Below are 17,137 nucleotides of genomic sequence, written 5' to 3' on the forward strand. Positions count from 1 at the left end.
CAGGGAACTGCGGTGCCACGGATCTCCCCCAGAATCCTTCCATGGTGCCGCTTCTACCACTGCCGCCGTGGCGCTGTACACCGATGGGCTCGGTGACAGGTCTTGCCGCTCGTGTAGGTTGCGGTCTAAGTGCCACCTCCATAAGGAGCTGCTTGAGGTGAAAATCTCACTCCTTTTTTGTCCTGGGGCAAAACCCTTTACAAATCCTGCACTTGTCCACTTGGTGTGCTTCCCCCAATACTTTAAGCAAGTGTTGTGGGGGGTTGCCCATTGGCTTTTGCTGGGACTTTCCACAGCATCCAATGCCATTGATCTTGAAGTAATCCTGATCCCACCTCCAACAAGCTGCAAGGCAGATTTCCTGAAATGGTGTGGGTCCTTCCTCTCAGACCTAACTTTACTTACCTATTTACTTAAAAGATAAACATTGCAAATATTTTAAACACCTCTCTCTTTTTACATTTTATCATTTCTTGTGGTCCTTTATAGTTTCTAAGAGTGATACTAATTATCAGAGGGTCCTGTGGCACTTTACAGATTCAGACTAACACGGCTACCCCTCTGATACTAATTATCAGCCATTGATTTAGGTTGACCATACACCAAATGCAACAGGTTTTCCTCCTAGGCAAAAAGAGCCTTTCAGTTGGTCATGGGGATGTAAGCAGAGACCAGACATTGTATGGCAAGGCCCAAGAGAGGAGGAAGTTGGGGCTTGGACTGGTATTGAAAGTTATAGTGATTTGGGAGGAGCCAAAGGTGGCATAACTGTTCACAGGTCAAAAGAGCTGGGCTCAAGTGTGGTGATTGAAGTCCAGGGACAGAATGGCAATGCCAAAGGTAGGCCAGATGCCAGAAGGGAATAGATTTATGGGACTGACATCATGAGAACAAGCATAGCTTATCTGATCTGTCCTATCAATCTTGATTTGTCACTTACTAAAATCAACATACTACTTTAGTTTTTTTCCAGTTAAACTTTAAAATGTTTCATGGGCTAGGGCTTCCACCATGAAACTGTTATGAGGGAACATAAGAAAAGACATTTTTTTCAATTTATGTGTTGTGAGATACTACTTGGCTATATGTCTGAGAAGAGGACCAACAAACAGAAACTTCTTACTCAGTAGTTTGCAAACAAAAGAATTCAACAGAAACTTAATTATAAATACTTAGTACTTATGCAGTGAAATAGATACTGTAAGAAACATCAGGACCATCTACTGAATGAATTGCAAATAGAAATTCTAATCAGGATTAAATAAGAAAAAATTCTTGAAATGAGTAGCTAACTCTATGAGGAAATAGAGTATATTCTGCACTTTTTCCTTATTGTGACATTGGACTATGGCACATGTGGTATGCATCAGCAGTGTGGAAAGGGTTTCTGAGCATCATAATCCAAAGTGAACAATGATTATCAAATTTTGTGGGGAAATGGATATTTACTAATGCAGGCAAGTGCTAAATATTTAAACCACAGATGTGTTGGTGACCCCCATAAGATAAATTGCATATATCAAGCTATATGAATTCCTCATTTGCACTCTACCCACCAATTTATCTATAGCTGAACTACTTCTAACATTACAAGCTTATAAGGCACTACGGTAATACAAATAATAAATCATATTATTAAGCACCTTCAAACCACCATCATATTTTAAATGCCATAGACATATATCCTGCCTTCTTCCTACATATAAAATTCTTCTCCCTAAATTACAGTGTCCCACAGCCAAGGTTGGGCAATATTTAACTGTACACTAGTGACAGGCTTGAAGCCTTACATGCTTATACTTCATAGGGCCTAGAAGTTTTATCCCATTGGAAAAGTATGATCTCCCACATTCTATTGACACATTAAACATTTGCCTCTATTCTTTGAGGATTCCATAATATTAGACCTTAAAATTATGATATTATTAGGTAGCTGGTTTAGAATATTTTAAAATATATTTCCAATCATTTTTAAACATATTGCCAATAATTCTTCACTCCCTCACAAGACTGGCTGGTTAGATGCACGGCAACAAAGGGAGACTGGTGGAGGGATAAGAAAACCAGTGCCATTTACAGAACTGGCCTTTAAATTCATGAAGCCTGTGACCACAGTCCCACAACCCCTGTTTTAGAGAAACTAAAAATGTAAAGAGAATCATAGCTGTCTAAACCTGTAAAATGATATAAACCCAAGTAAACAAATGGCTAGTTTTAAAAATGCAAGCAGTTGGACTCCAGCAGCAGTATGGAAGGTACCTAAGATAAACTCAATTTATTATGAAATTTAATAGTCAAAAGCATAATGTAATGATTATTATTTATATTTAATTCAATAAAAACCTTCATTTTATTTTTTCCCCCTGAAGTTTCTACACCATCAGAAGTGTCATGAAATGCCATGCTCGTGCCGAAGAATGTAGGTCATAATTGCCATGGAATGCAAGGGGCTTTCTTTGTGTCTATAATCTGTTATTGGATGTATAAAATATATCATTCTGCATTTCTAGGCCTTATCCCTCACTTCACACTCAGCAAAAACACCTGTCTAAAACAGAGGGCAATTTACTTTATCAAGGACTGCAAAAACAGGCTGACACTTTGGGGATTGACCCAGACTGGTAAAATGTTCTATTACCACCTGCCTTGTAATCCTGGGAATCTCTGTGCTCCCAGACACCAGCAGCATGCTGACAGCACAGTGGTTTCACCCTGGTTTCAGCCCAGTTATTCCTTTCAGGATGACACCAACAATCCTCCTGGTCTCAAGTCTCCCCAAAAACCATCTCCCCTGCAGTGTCCAGTCCTTCTTATTGGGCACACACAGAGGTAACACTAAGTTTCTTGCCTCCAAAGAGCCAGTCTGTACAACAGCTTGGTAGTTCCGCTGGGGTTATACACTCCACTTTAGCACACAGAGGGGGGAATTGAACCTGGCTCTCTACACAATGAATAGGCTTAAGCACCTAAAATGCTTCTTATGGGCATGTTAGGCACTTTCTTCACTCCATATGAAGGAGGCAGTGGTGAGGGCACTCTGTACCCTATAATTTGTAGCCTCAAAGTGGTTTGAGCACTTGATCAGGATGTGGGAGACCCAGATTCGATTCCCCTCTCTATTGTAGAGGGGAAAAGAATTTGTAGAAGGTTTTTTTCCCCTCTCAGAAACATGCACAAACCACTAAACTATATAGAATATTCTGATATGGGGTCTCCCATTGAAACATCTCCACTGCGGATAAATAAATAAAGAATGATGGGAGCAAGGGGATTGGACCCAGAGTCTTCCAGATGGGTGCTATAGCTACTGCAGTTCTAAGTCTCTCTCTAAAGACTGTTCCACTGAGTATAAATACTTAAATGATTTTGTAGTCCAGAGAGGTTCTCCCTCAAGGTCTTTCCTCTTTATACTGCTGTGGTAGCCTAAGGAGCTATGAAAGCCCTATATGCAGACAGGGAAGAATTTCTCTGGCAGAGGAATTGAGTAAGACAGCCACAAAAGGCCTCTGAGGCCTCCTCTGCAAGGCCTGGCACAGGGTGTGCTGAGGGCAGGGTTGTAGTGAACACTGCTGTGGTGATTTTGGGTGGTACTGTACACAGAAGCAAATGAATTTGGGCTGCTGTAACTTAAGCAGCTGGGTGACATTTCAGTTTTCTCCAAGAGACACAGCAGAAAGCTTCACCCAGATTGCAAACTCTGCTATTTTAGTACAGTTACGTAATATATCCATAGAATGGACTATATGATTAAGAATATGACTCACACAACACTTATAGTGAATAGTGACTTTATATGATGAACACAATTTGCAGGCAACACATAGGCTGAATTTTGTTTCCATTAATCACTCAAACATTTACAAATGGCAAACAAATTAGTAACAATCAAATTATTTTTTGTAAGGAGGAAATATGGTCATATTAAAAGAGTGAATTGTTCACTACAAATAGTTTGCCCAGCTCTACTCAGTTATATGAATCATATTAGCCATTTGAACAAGAAAACTTCAGAAAGACTTGTAGAGACTTGATTTTGTTGGTAATAATGAGACACCTTGAAATGGCACAGGTAGTAGAAGCAATGGCTTCCCCCAGGTTTATTTAGGCATTCAGAAGACAAAAATCACTAGGCTTATTAAACTGAAAAGAATGTTGCTTGCAGTGTTTATTGTAGCTGTGTTAGTCCCAGGATATTACAGAGATAAGGTGGGTAATATCTTTTATTGGACCAACTTCTGCTGGTGAAAGAGACAAGCTTTCAAGCTTACACAGAGCTCTTCTTCAGGACTGGGAAAGTTAGTCAGGGTGTCACAGCTAACTACAAGATGGAACATAGCATAAGGAGTTAACATGTAAGAGACTATTCAGGGCAAAGTGGGCAATTAGCACCTCAGCAGTCATAGGTCAAAGAAGGGTTAGTGGGTTATAGATTGTTGAAATGGGCCATGAATTCAGTGTCTTTATTAAGTCCATGATTTGGGATGTCTAGCAGAGTTATGAATTTAAGCTCCCAGGCTCATCTTTTGAAAGTGTTGTGCAGGTTTCCTTTGAGGACGAGAACTGAGAGATCAGGTATGGAGTGATCATTTTATGAAAAGTGTTCACCCCTGGGTTATATGCTGTTTCTGTCCTTTATCATTTTTCTATGAGAGTTCATACAATAGCATAGTTATTGTTTGGTTTAACCCATGTAGATGCTATTGAGACATTTAGTGCACTGGATGAGGCACACCACATGTTGTGATAGGCATGTGTAGAACCCAGGGATCTTGAAAGGTGTGAGGTGGGGATTATTTATCATTGTAGCAGTGGAGATATGTGTGCAGGTTTTGCATCTGTTGTTATGGCAAAGTCTGGTGCCACTTTAAGTTTGTGGGTTCTGGTCTGTGGGGTCCGGCTTCTAATGATGTTGTTGGCAAGGTCAGAGGATGATTGCAGGCCAGAAGACGGGATTTGGGAAAGATTTCTTTCAGGATGTGGTCCCCATTGAGTATGGGTTGTAATTGTAGAATGATACCCCATAGGAGTTCCAGTGTGGAGTGGTAGGAGACAATGAGAGGCATGAGGTCAGAGGGTTTTTGTTTTTCTGTATTGAAGCAAGATATTTGGGCGGCCTGTTCCATGATGCGATCTGCACCTCTGGTTGAGTGTCTTTGTCTGGTGAAGGCAGTTTTAATGTGTTGAGATGTGTATGCCAGATTTTCTTCTCAGAGCATATTCTGTGGTATCTGAGTGTCTGGCTGTAGATACCAGATTTCTTGTTAATGTTGCCTGCATTCTCTCAAAAATGGTGTTAAGTCAGGGAATGCTCAGCTTTCTTGTATATATATTGTAGCATTTAATTTCCTCATAGTAGCTGGAATAGATGGGTTCAAGCAGTACTTACCTAACACCTGGAGCTTGTTGAAATATTACTGCTTTGAGAGATAAGAAGTGTTCAATGCCCTCAATACATTTAGTTGTTTTGTGTTTGTTTGAAACAGCTGATAAGAATTCATTCACAATACAGTTTAATGACTTAAAACAAATAGGGTAAATAGTGTGCTGGATGGCTAACCAGCAGAAAACATGCCAATTCCAAATATGTGTCACCTGGGATATTTGAGGCAGCTTTATGTCTGGGAAGAAAAACAGATTCTGGCCTCTGGGAGGATGGGCCAGGTAGTGCAGCTACACTACCTTCTGCTGCCAGTAAAGCCTTCCTCACCAAACCAGTTTTCTCAGTGTGACCTGCTTCCCCCTGCTCTCAGGTCATGACATATCTCAGAGAGTAGGAAATAGCAATCTGGTAGGCAGGTCATGTCAGGAGATCAGATTGCAATAAAGAATGAAGAAAAGAATTCTGAATATTTTAGGCCTAAATACACAAAGGTACGTAGGTGCCTAAACCCCAGATTGGGCACATAAGTCCCTGTTTTCGGCACCACTGAGATCCACAAAACCCCTGCTTGGCTGTTGCCTACCCCTGTAGGTACATAAAGTCACTTGGCACCAAATTTTTCACTGTATAAGTTCCCTGTGTGCCTAAGTTTCTGTCTCTGGACATTCACACTGTTGTATCACTCTACACTTCTGGATGCCTAAGCCCCAACATGATCCTCAAACCAAGGGAAAGTCTCTCTTGCCTGTGGGGCCGAGGGCCCATTCAAAATCCAGCTAAAGGAAGTGGTGGTGGGGTACTTGCTTTTGTAACTTTTAGCCCAGTGGTTAGATCACTCCCCCAGGATGTGGAAGGCTTGGGTTCAATTCCTTCCTTTGCCTGCTGGAGCAAAATGATCTGAAGAGATCTCCAACTGCCTCAGCAAGTATTCTAACCATTGATCTCTGGGATACTGGAATGTAGGGATTCCCTCAATCTCTCCTGTTAAAGCTGTTCCACTGACACTTAATAGCTAGGTTTGTGGATCTTAAACTGCAAATTGTATAAGGTGTATCTCAGGGTAGATATTTACTCATTATGATTGCCAGATATCGAAAAAGGCAATATAAAGTCAAGAAAAGCACATTTTCAACCAGAAGTAGGATTTAGTATATAATATGAAAGGAAATTTGTTTTTTATTTCCAGTGCAGCTTTATTCTTAAGTAGGGCACAACATAATTGATGGTGAGAATAAAAATACTTAACTCTGTAGAGAAAGCATCTGTGACAGTGTTTTGGAAAATGGATGGTAGGTTCCACTTATTAATTTTGGGGCTTTTGAAAAACTTGAAATAAAACTTTTGATAAGTTGATTAAATCACCAAAGTACAAATACAATCCAGAGCCATAGTGGAGCACATGAAGTTACACTGTTTATATTCAGAACACTGGGAAAACGAGGTCAAATGCATTGCTGGCACAAATAGGGATAATTTCGTCCAAGTTAAATTAATGGAGTTGCGCCTGCTTGTATCAATAGTGAATATGCCTGCTGTTTCTAGGTTCATGGCCAAACTTGGCAGCTTGGCTAAACATTGTAGTTATCTTATTTCACTAAATGAATTGCTGATAGATTTTCTGGTATAGTATGAGGTACTGATGAGAACAACAATCAAAGCAAGCTGGTTTCAGAGTCTACACAGGATTTTACAAAACCATTTGAGATTGTTTGGTCTGTGGAGTCAGCAACAACTGATGCATCTGAGGTAAAGGAAATGGCACCATCTCCAGTGCCTGTGAGGGAAATGCAGTAGCCCACAGGAGGGAAGTATATTGATTGGATGCTACGATTGCAGAGGGAATCACTGAGTTGTAGCATCTTAAAGATTTCAGTTGGCTTTAGTTCTTTTACCAAAAAAAAAAAAAACTGCTTGTAGGAATGAAGAGAGAGAGAGAGAGAGACAGAGAGAAAGAGAGAGAAACAACAACAACTGCTGCAATGGTAGAAGTAGCCAAAGCTTAACCCTCCTCCCCAAAAATCAAGGCATGCTAACTTAGGTCTGGGAATCTGATGATGCCTATGCCACATGAATGACCTTAAAAACAAAAGCACACAGATTAATCATGTCTTGGGTGATTACTGCAAGACAGACAGATGTCTGAATATTGGTGTCTCTCAGACACTGTTAATGAGACAATTATGAGTAAACAAGAGGATCTCACAAGTAAAAATAAAACAGACACAACACTGCTTAACACAGACACTGGGGAAAACATTTCTGATTTAGGGAAAACAGTGTCCAATTTATCAAATTAAAGGGAATTTGTTTAAATTCACCAGTCAGGGCTGGCTTAGTGGAAAAATATTCAGACTTTAAAAGAATGGTAGTTCTCAGCATTTCTCCTGAACTTAAGTATTTTCCAGGGCTGCCCAGAGGGGGGACAAGTGGGGCAATTTGCCCCAGTCAAAGGGCCCCGCAGGGGCCCCCACGAGAATGTCGGAGGCTCCCCCCACCTCCACCTCCGCCTTCCCCCATCCCTTGGTGCTTCAGCGCGCCGTGTCCAGGAGCAGCCCTGGACAGCACTAAAGCCACGTGGCCTGAGCTCCTCCCACTCAGAGCTGCATGGTAAGGGGGTGGGGCTCTGAGCTCCAGGCCAAGCGGCAGGAGTTCAGGTCCCGTGGAGCCACAACACTGCAGCGCTGTCCAGGGCCACTCCTGGACGCGGCACGCTGAGGCTCCGGGAGAGGGGGGAGGCGGGAGTAAGCAGCATGGTAAGTCCCTCTGAGCCGGACACCCCCCTGACCCCACCCCTCCCGACAGCCCTGACCCCCAGCTCTGAGCCCAGCCCCTCTGAGCTGGATATTCCCCGACCCCATCCCCCCCACAGCCCTGACCCCTAGCTCTGAGCTCAGCCCCTCTGAGCCAGGCACCCCCTGACCCCATCCCCCCACAGCCCTGACCCCCAGGTCTGAGCCCAGCCCCTCTGAGCCAGGCACCCCCCGACCCAGAGCCCAGCTCCCCACCCAGCCCTGGGCAACAGCAGCGCCACCCCCAGGCAGCGACAGCCCATTGGCACCAACCATCATCATCACCTAGTGACAGCCCATTATGTAATTGCAAATGTATACATACCATTAAAGCATTTAATGTTTTTAAATAATGTATTTTGTGTATTTTCAAATTATTAAAAATTAATTTTTGACTGTATTTCACTGGTTATTTTTTACATTTCCAAATACATGTTACTATAGTATTGCAACTTTTTTTTCTGGAAGGGGCCCCCGAAATTGTTTTGCCCCAGGCCCCCTGAATCCTCTGGGCGGCCCTGGTATTTTCCTGCACAGTAAATGAGTCTGAATAAGCCAAGTAAGGGAAACATGCATTTGAGCCAGTTCAGTTCTCATTGGCCATACCTATCATATCTGTGGTGAAAAAGGAAGGAGCTACTTACAGCAGTGCAATAAAAACTCACAGTGAATAGAATCTGGATACATGCCTAATAACAAGGAGAGGCAAGCCTTATTTCTTCATTATCAAATAACTGTATTAGTGAACTTGACAAAAAAGATGTATATCAATTATAGTTTATTGACTAGAACTCCAGATCATTTTTATTTACCATAGTCATAGTCACATTTTATAAATCATGCTTTAGGTACATGAACAAATTCTTTTTTTTTTAAATAAATAGAGATTCAAATTAAACCGATTTTAATTAGCATCCTCCCCACCCTTTAAAACTGAAACCTTCTACCCACCCAGGAAAAGCTTAGGAAGGTGGACAGGCTTTGCAATTGGAGAGCTGGGTAGAGCCTTTCCTCCACAGAAAAGCTCTGATTGATTAAAGGTGAGGTAGGCATCCATCTCCTAGTTTCCTGATGCTGGCCCACCTCTCATTGTGAGGGTAGAGTAGCAGCAGGAGATTGGCTACAAACTGCCTAATTCCCATTAGAGAGGAGGAATGTCACTCCAGGACAAGGACAGGGAATTGGCAGTAGGTCCCTGGTTGGCTCTGGGACAGTCAGCAGACACAGACATGGAATTGGCAAGAATGCTCCTGTGACTTGCTGTAGTTTGGGTTTGTACTAGACTCTGGTTCCCAAACTTTAACAACCTGTGAACCCCTTTCACTAAAATGTCAAGTCTCGCAAACCACCTCCTAAAAATGAATCTTTCCAGGGATTTTCTCCTTTACCTGAGTATAAATTATAAAAGCAGTGATCTTGGAAATATAAAATATGTTTTTATGGCATGCTTATTACACACTGTTTATTATTAATTGTTATTTATCATTACAGTATTTTTATTACATTATGAAAACGGCAACAGTCTTCCAAGATCTCACTTTCGTAGCTTGTATCACTTTGAATGAGCCTGTTATAAGACAAGGCTCCTATGTTTCATCAAGGAGTATCAGATGTGAAACAGCATGAAGGTATTTAAGAAGCCAACTCAAATCATTCCTCCTACACGAGCATTCAGTCTTGAGCAGTCCAGGCAAACAACACACATTACAACAAAGCTTAAACTTGTTCTTCATCATAATTTTAAAAACAATACTAGCTGCCTATTTAATTTTTAAAACAGCAAAAAATATTCACCTCCCTTTCTATTTCTTATAAGCAGTCTTGAAGTTTAAATCTCCTCAGAGTGATAGATATGCTTGCTTTGATCTGCTTAGTCCTGCTTGCTTTGATCTGGAAGTCCAGGGGCTCCGGGCTTGCAGATCTGATTGCTTTGATCTGGAAGTCCAGGGGCTCCGGGCTTCTGGCCCCGTGCTGCCGGGGTCCCTGGGGATAGCTCTATCCACCATTAGGAAATTTTTTCACAAGAACCCCCTGTACAATTTCGCCAACCCCCAGGGGTTCACGAACCCCAGTTTGGGAACCATTGTACTAGAGGAGAGAATGAAAACAGAGTATGTGGCAGAGTGGTCTGACCCAGGGAGCAGCTAGACCTACCTGGGAAGTCCAGCCCAGCAATGTTGGAGACGGACATTCCAGGCAGCAGAAATCAGAACTCAGGACTCTGAGTTCTAATTGCACTCTAGCATACAGTGACAACAGCAAAGGGTTGGTTTGTACTATGTATGGGGAAGAACAGGCTGGGCAGTGGATGTTGGGGCTCAATCAGTTTGGAGAGCATCAATTTGTATATTTAGGCTCTGAGAACTGGGTATGTTGTATTATTACATCACCCCTGATACTGATAGCTTACCATTCAGATAAATACTGCTTTATTGGTGAGAGCAGAGTCCATTCTTGGGGCCAACTTCTGCCTTTCTATGGGGAGAAGGGAGGCTGGTTATTAGTCAAGGACAAGGGGGATTTGTCCTAGGCATATAGTCTAGGATTTGAGAACCACTCAACCAAACCCAGCATACCTCCACTTGACAAAGACATATCTTAATGTTCAACAAATTCAGGGTCCCTCAGACAAACAGGGGAAATTATTCCAGAGACAAGGACCATTCACTAAAGATGTTCTGCCATCAGTCTCTCTTGTTTAAATCTGGGGGGCTGTTTCCTAGACTACAGCAACACTACTGCACAAAAGTAAGGAGGTGATTAATGAGGTTAAGGACCCAAACAAATTGGAGCTTAAAAAGGTCAAAAACACCTCAAGTTACAACCAAAATCAAACTGAAAGATAATATTATCAGTGATCACAGAGGCACATTATGTTACAATCAGTTGTTGTCTGGGTCTATTTTACTTCAGGAACAACCAAATAATTGTAGCCCGCTGACTCAAAGACAGTTCACAGAAAGTCTGTTTAGGTGATTAAAAGTCCTCATGATAATTTGAGACAAGTTATTAGAATACAGCACTATTGTTTCTACCACTACAACTCATAAGAACATAAGAACGGCCATAATGGGTCAGACCAATGGTCCATCTAGCCCAGTATCCTGTCTTCATATAGTGGCCAATGACAGGTGCTTCAGAGGGAATGAACAAAAAGGTCATCATCAAGTGATCCATCCCCTGTCATCCATTTCTAGCTTCCGGCAGACAGAGGCTAAAGACACCATCCCTGTCCACCCTGGCTAATAGCCATTGGTGGATCTATCCTCCATTAATTTATCTAGTTCTTTTTTTTAACTCTGTTATAGTCTTGGCCTTCACAACATCCTCTGGCAAAGAGTTCCACAGGGTGACGGTGTGTTGTGTGAAGAAATACTTCCTTTTGTTTGTTTTAAACATGCTGCCTATTAATTTCATTTGGTGACCCCTTGTTCTTGTGTTATGAGAGGGAGTATTTATTTTCTCCTTATTTACTTTCTCCACACAAATCATGATTTTATAGACCTCTATCATATCCTCCCTTAGTCGTCTCTTTTCCAAGCTGAAAAGTCCCAATAAAGTCTAAATCATTTGGGGTGTGGCTTTGGCAATACGAGCCCCTGAATTCCAGTCATTTTATGGGGTTTTGTTGTTGATTTGGGTTTTTTTTGTTTTGTTTTGTTTGGTTACTTATTTATTTGCCTACTTACTTATTTGCAAAGCCAATCAGTCCAATACAATGCATACAAAAATAAATTTTCCTGGCTAATGTGAAGTGACTACTTTATGAAAGTATATTCATTGAATTGTTACTTAATTCACTGGACTAATATACAATTAGACTTGTTCACATAGATCTGGATAGAACTTTTAAGGAAATTATTTGAACATCAGCCCTAATATTGAATTGTAATTAACTTGCCTCCTTGACATTTCAAATATTGTATTTTTCTGTTGTAAAATAAATTCCCCTAGTTTTAATGAAAAAAATTGTATAACCCAGTGACTAAAGTTACTACCTCATTTTGAAAAGACAGTATAGTGAAAGCTGTGGCTAAGCTGTTTTTATGAGAAAAAATCATCAGATTGCTCATTTTTAAATAGATCGCTACAGTTTCAAAACTTAATTATCTTTACCTTCCCCAAATTCTCTGCATTTAATAATAAAAAAATTCTCTCTGATGAATAAAACTCTATTAGACTATAGTTTCAGATTATTTAAGGCTAGAAAGAACAATCTGATCATCTTGCCAGACCTTCTGAATCTCACAGGCCATTAAATTTCACACAGTTACACCTAAATTGAACCCAATAGCTTGTGTTTGAAGAAAACATTACTTCCAGAAAGGCACCCAGTCTTGATCTGAATTCTTCTTCTCTTAATATTTTCATCATTTCTTTTGGTAGTTTGTTTCAATAGATAATCACCTTCACTGTTAAAAAATTGTGCCTAATTTCTCATTTGAATTTATCTGGCTTCAGTTTCCAGCCATTGGTTCTTGTTATGCCTTTTGAAGACATTTTTGGTATCCAGTCTCCCCATGCAGCTGCTTATACATTAATCAAGTAATTTCTCAATCTTATTTTTGATCAGCTAAAATGGTTGTACTCTTTAAGGCACTGTAAGGCATTTTCTCCAGCCCTTGAATCATTTTATGGCTCTTTCCTGCCCCTTCTCCAATTTTTCGACATCCTTTTAAAGTGTTGACAGGAGAACTGGACTCAGAATGGTATTGTCAGTCTCACCCATGCTGTATACAGAGGTAAAAATCAGCTCCCTACTTTTTCATGCTGCTCCCCTGTATATATATCTAAGCATTGCATTAGCTCTCTATATATCTAAAGATAGCACTGTACATATGTATATCTAAAGATTGCATTTGCTACAGTATTGCACTGGGAACTCATGTTGGGTTGCTTGTCCACTATGACCCCTAAATCCTTTTTAGATTCACTGCTTTCCAGCTAAAACCTTTTTAGATTCACTGCTTTCCAGTATACAGTCCCCATTCTGTTGGTATGGTCTGAGTTCCTTGATCCGACATGTATAACTTTGCATTTGCCTGTATCAAAATGCATTTTGTTTGAATGAGCCCAGCTTACCAAGATCATGCTGCCCTGTCTTCATCATTATTCACCATTCGTCATCCACAGATTTTATTAGCAATATGTTTATGTCCAGATTGTTGATGAAAATGTTGGCTAGCATCAGGGCTAGTACCCATCCTTGCAGAACCTACTAGAAACACCCCCTTTCATTGATTACTACTTTTTGACATTAATTTGATATTTCATAGTACTAATTTTTTAATCAGAATATTGTATGGTATTAAGTCATTATTGATTGGCATTAATTATATTCCTATCCTTTAATTCTTTATCAGTTGAACCCCCAAACAGCTTTTTCATTATTTTACCATCCTCCAGTTACCCAGGTCTTTCTCCTTGCCCTTTCTGAATATTGGCACAACATTAGCATGCTTCTAGTCTTCTGGAACTTCTCTGGTATACCAATATTTATTAAAAATTAAAATCAGCAGACCAGAGAGCTTCTCTGAGAGTTCTTTTAGGACTCTTGAGTGGAAGCTATCTTGAACTACTGATATAAAAATGTTTACACCTAGTAGATGTTGATTTATCTCTTCCTTCATTACTAATGGATTAGAAAGTACTTCAGCATCCTCATGTGATACCAGGACACCATTTTGCTTTTTCCAAATACCAAACAGAAATATTTATTGAACACTTATGTTTTCTGGATCATTATAAACAATTTTTCCATGTCCATCTAGTAATGAGCCTCTCTCATTGCTAGGTTCTCTTTTGTTCCTAAATATGCTTAGTCCTGTCAGCCGTGGCTTTTCCCCGGATGTCTTTAGCTTCTCTTTTCAATTTTCTGTCTTTCATAACTTCTAGTTTATCTTGATGGCTATTTATTTCCCCTATTTTTCCATTTGTTATATACTGCTGCCTTCACTACACTAGCAAACCAGGATAGGCTGTTAGCCAAAGTTTTCCTCATTCTTGATTGTGGAATTGTGGCTTTTTGGATATCTAATAAGCTCTTCTTAAAAGACCTCCTAATTTTCATTCATATTTTTCTGTCTAAATTGGTCTTCCCAGTTTTGCTCATAATTTTCCTCAGCTTTAGGAAATGAGCCATTCTGGAGCACCAATGTATATTACTGCTTAAGACTGTTCTCTGTTTGCCTGTAATCAGGTCATGATTAGGGAACCACCAACTTCCAGTCCAGTGATTATAATAGATCAAGATGAATTAATGATGTCCAAAATAGAATTACCTCATCTGGGTACAATACCTTTTATATTAAAATTATAGATCATTTTTAGAAACTCTGATGATGTTTTACTACTGGCTGCATGAAATCTCCAGCATGTGTCTCCCAAACTGAAGTCCCTCAGAACACCACAATTCCTCTTTCCACACATAAGACAGGCACTTAAGGAGGAACTCATTATGCTTCTGATTTAATTCAGTGGTCTATAACAGACCCCCCCACCAGTACCCTCTCCTGGACTTTGTTAGTTAGCATATTGGTCCACATGCATCCAGTGGTTAGGACTTATTCATAATTCTAAAACAAGTAATGGTGAGTTCTGAACCAGGATGTGGGCAGCCTAGCCTAATGATTGGAGCAAGAACCAGGCCTAGTGGTCAGAGCAGAGCAGTATATTCATGCCAAGTGGACAGCACCCCGTCCTGAAACCTTTGCTGAATTCTCTGTCCATTCTCCTTAATATGGAGTTGCTGATGCTGACTGCTTGCCTTCTTAAGATGGTTGAAGAATCTCTCTTGCAAACTGCTTGCTTAACACCCCAAGAACCACCACCAGATACATCCACTGTAGCTTTGTATTCTATTCCTCCAGATACATATTCTTTGTAGTTAATTTGCTGAATATCTGATAATGATTTGACACTTTTAGCTGGGTTGAATGCCTTTCCAGGCAAGGAAACACACAACATGTTAATACTATAACCTTAATGATGACCTCAGAAGCATTAGCAAATACTCATCACACTGACCTATGGGTTAAATGTATGGTGCCTCATGTTTGTGAGTGAAATATGAGGTCATATTAAACATATTGCACTACAGAGAGAGGAAGAATAATGTGTTGTGTGTAGTGTTTTCTTATCTGTTGAAGGCACAACCAAGAGTATCACCTCTCGTGTCTCCACTATCATATGTGTTCTTCTTAATTATTACTATTCATAAATATCTAGCTTGTGGTAGTGCCTAGAGGCTAACCAGATTAGGGCCCCATTGGGCTAGACACTGTACAAATAAGTGGCAATACCTGTCCTAAAGATCTTAAAGTCTAAAAGACATGAAATAACAGGTAAATGAGACAAAGAAGTGGACATCTCCACTCCAGGTACTAATCATACCGAAACCTGATTTTATGAGATCTAATGGGATTACAGCAGATAGTGGTAAGAGTGAAGGTATAGAGCATAACAGATATAACACTTAGCAATTTTATATAGCATTTATTTTTCAAAGTTCTTTACATACATTGCCAAATCCTCACTGCACCCCTCTGAAGTAAATAGCAGTAAGTAGTTTCCAATACCAGTGTATCAGAATTCAGTAAGTAAATTTAGCATCACATGAACGGATTTTTTGTTGTTGTAGTGTACTCTGTGATTACCTGCAGTTATATGATTAAAAACAAGAATCACATGAAAACACAAGCATAAATATAATCTGAAAATACTTGATATTATTAAGTCCATTGCTATTTTCAAGAGAAACATAGCAAGAAACATAAGTGAGCCACATGGCACAAGAGTACACTTTAATTTTATGTTCACCCAGTCAAATAAAAATAAGATAGTAATACTCACAATCTTAAATAGGAGCACTGTACCAAAGCATCTTTATTATTCAGCTCACATGGTAATAGTTCTTTTCTTTAGGCTACTAACTGGTTCACTACACAGGCTTCAAATGATGGAAGAATCATGATGATCATACTAAAATGATAAACATGCTTATTTTGTGTAGTAAGAAACATCTGAACAATCGTTGAGTACTTTATGGGACATCAAGAAACAGTCAGACATGGACATGATTTATATTTTTGCAATAGAAGAGTCTTATAAAAATGTTTGGCTGGTGTTAGTTTCTAAAACTGCACAATTATTGTTTGTTACTTAGGGCCAAACTGTGTATACCAAAGGACAGAATTTGGCATTTTAAAACATATTCTATTCTCATTTTTTCCCCCAGGATTCTGATACCCAGCATATAGTGACATTGAAGAGTTGGGGGAAGCAATCCAAAGAGTTTCCAAGCTGATATCTGCAACACTGTTTGAGGAAGGGCACTCATTTGGGACTCACATTCAGGCCAGGTCTCCACTACAGACATAGATCAGTATAACTGCATCACTCAGGGATGTGAAAAATCCACACCCCTAAGTAATATAATTATACTGACCTATCCCCCTGTGTAGACAGTACTATGTTGAAGGGAGAGCTTCCCGCATCAATAGCTACTGCCTCTCAGGGAGGTGAATTAACTATGCTGATAAGAGAAGCTTTCCTGTCAGCGTAGCAGTGTTTTCACTAAAGCACTCCAGTGACACAGCTGCACTGGTGCAGCTGCACCACTGTACTGCTGTACAGGAAGACAAGCCCTCAAAGTCTTGGAGGATTTTTTTAGATCAATCAAGGGCTGCTTTAGAAAGACCCAAGAGCAGCTGTAGCCAAAAAGAAATTTTGCTGTCTGCATCTGACTAGAAGAGTATGACCTTTTCTTTCTGGTGCATACCTTGCTAACATCATCTGTGTTTTTGCCACTACAGGACTAAGGTAGGCTAACCTAATGTGCTCTACATGAAATCCACTTAAGTGAATACAGAATGCAGCCACCCAGAAGGGCATCACACAGGGAACATATAACACCAATACACTGAGATGGGCAGTGCTAAGGACTGTGGCCCTGTTTCTCCAGTGAGCT

This window comes from Malaclemys terrapin, chromosome 3 (genome assembly GCF_027887155.1).
Source record: "Malaclemys terrapin pileata isolate rMalTer1 chromosome 3, rMalTer1.hap1, whole genome shotgun sequence".
NCBI classification, from domain to species: Eukaryota; Metazoa; Chordata; order Testudines; family Emydidae; genus Malaclemys; species Malaclemys terrapin.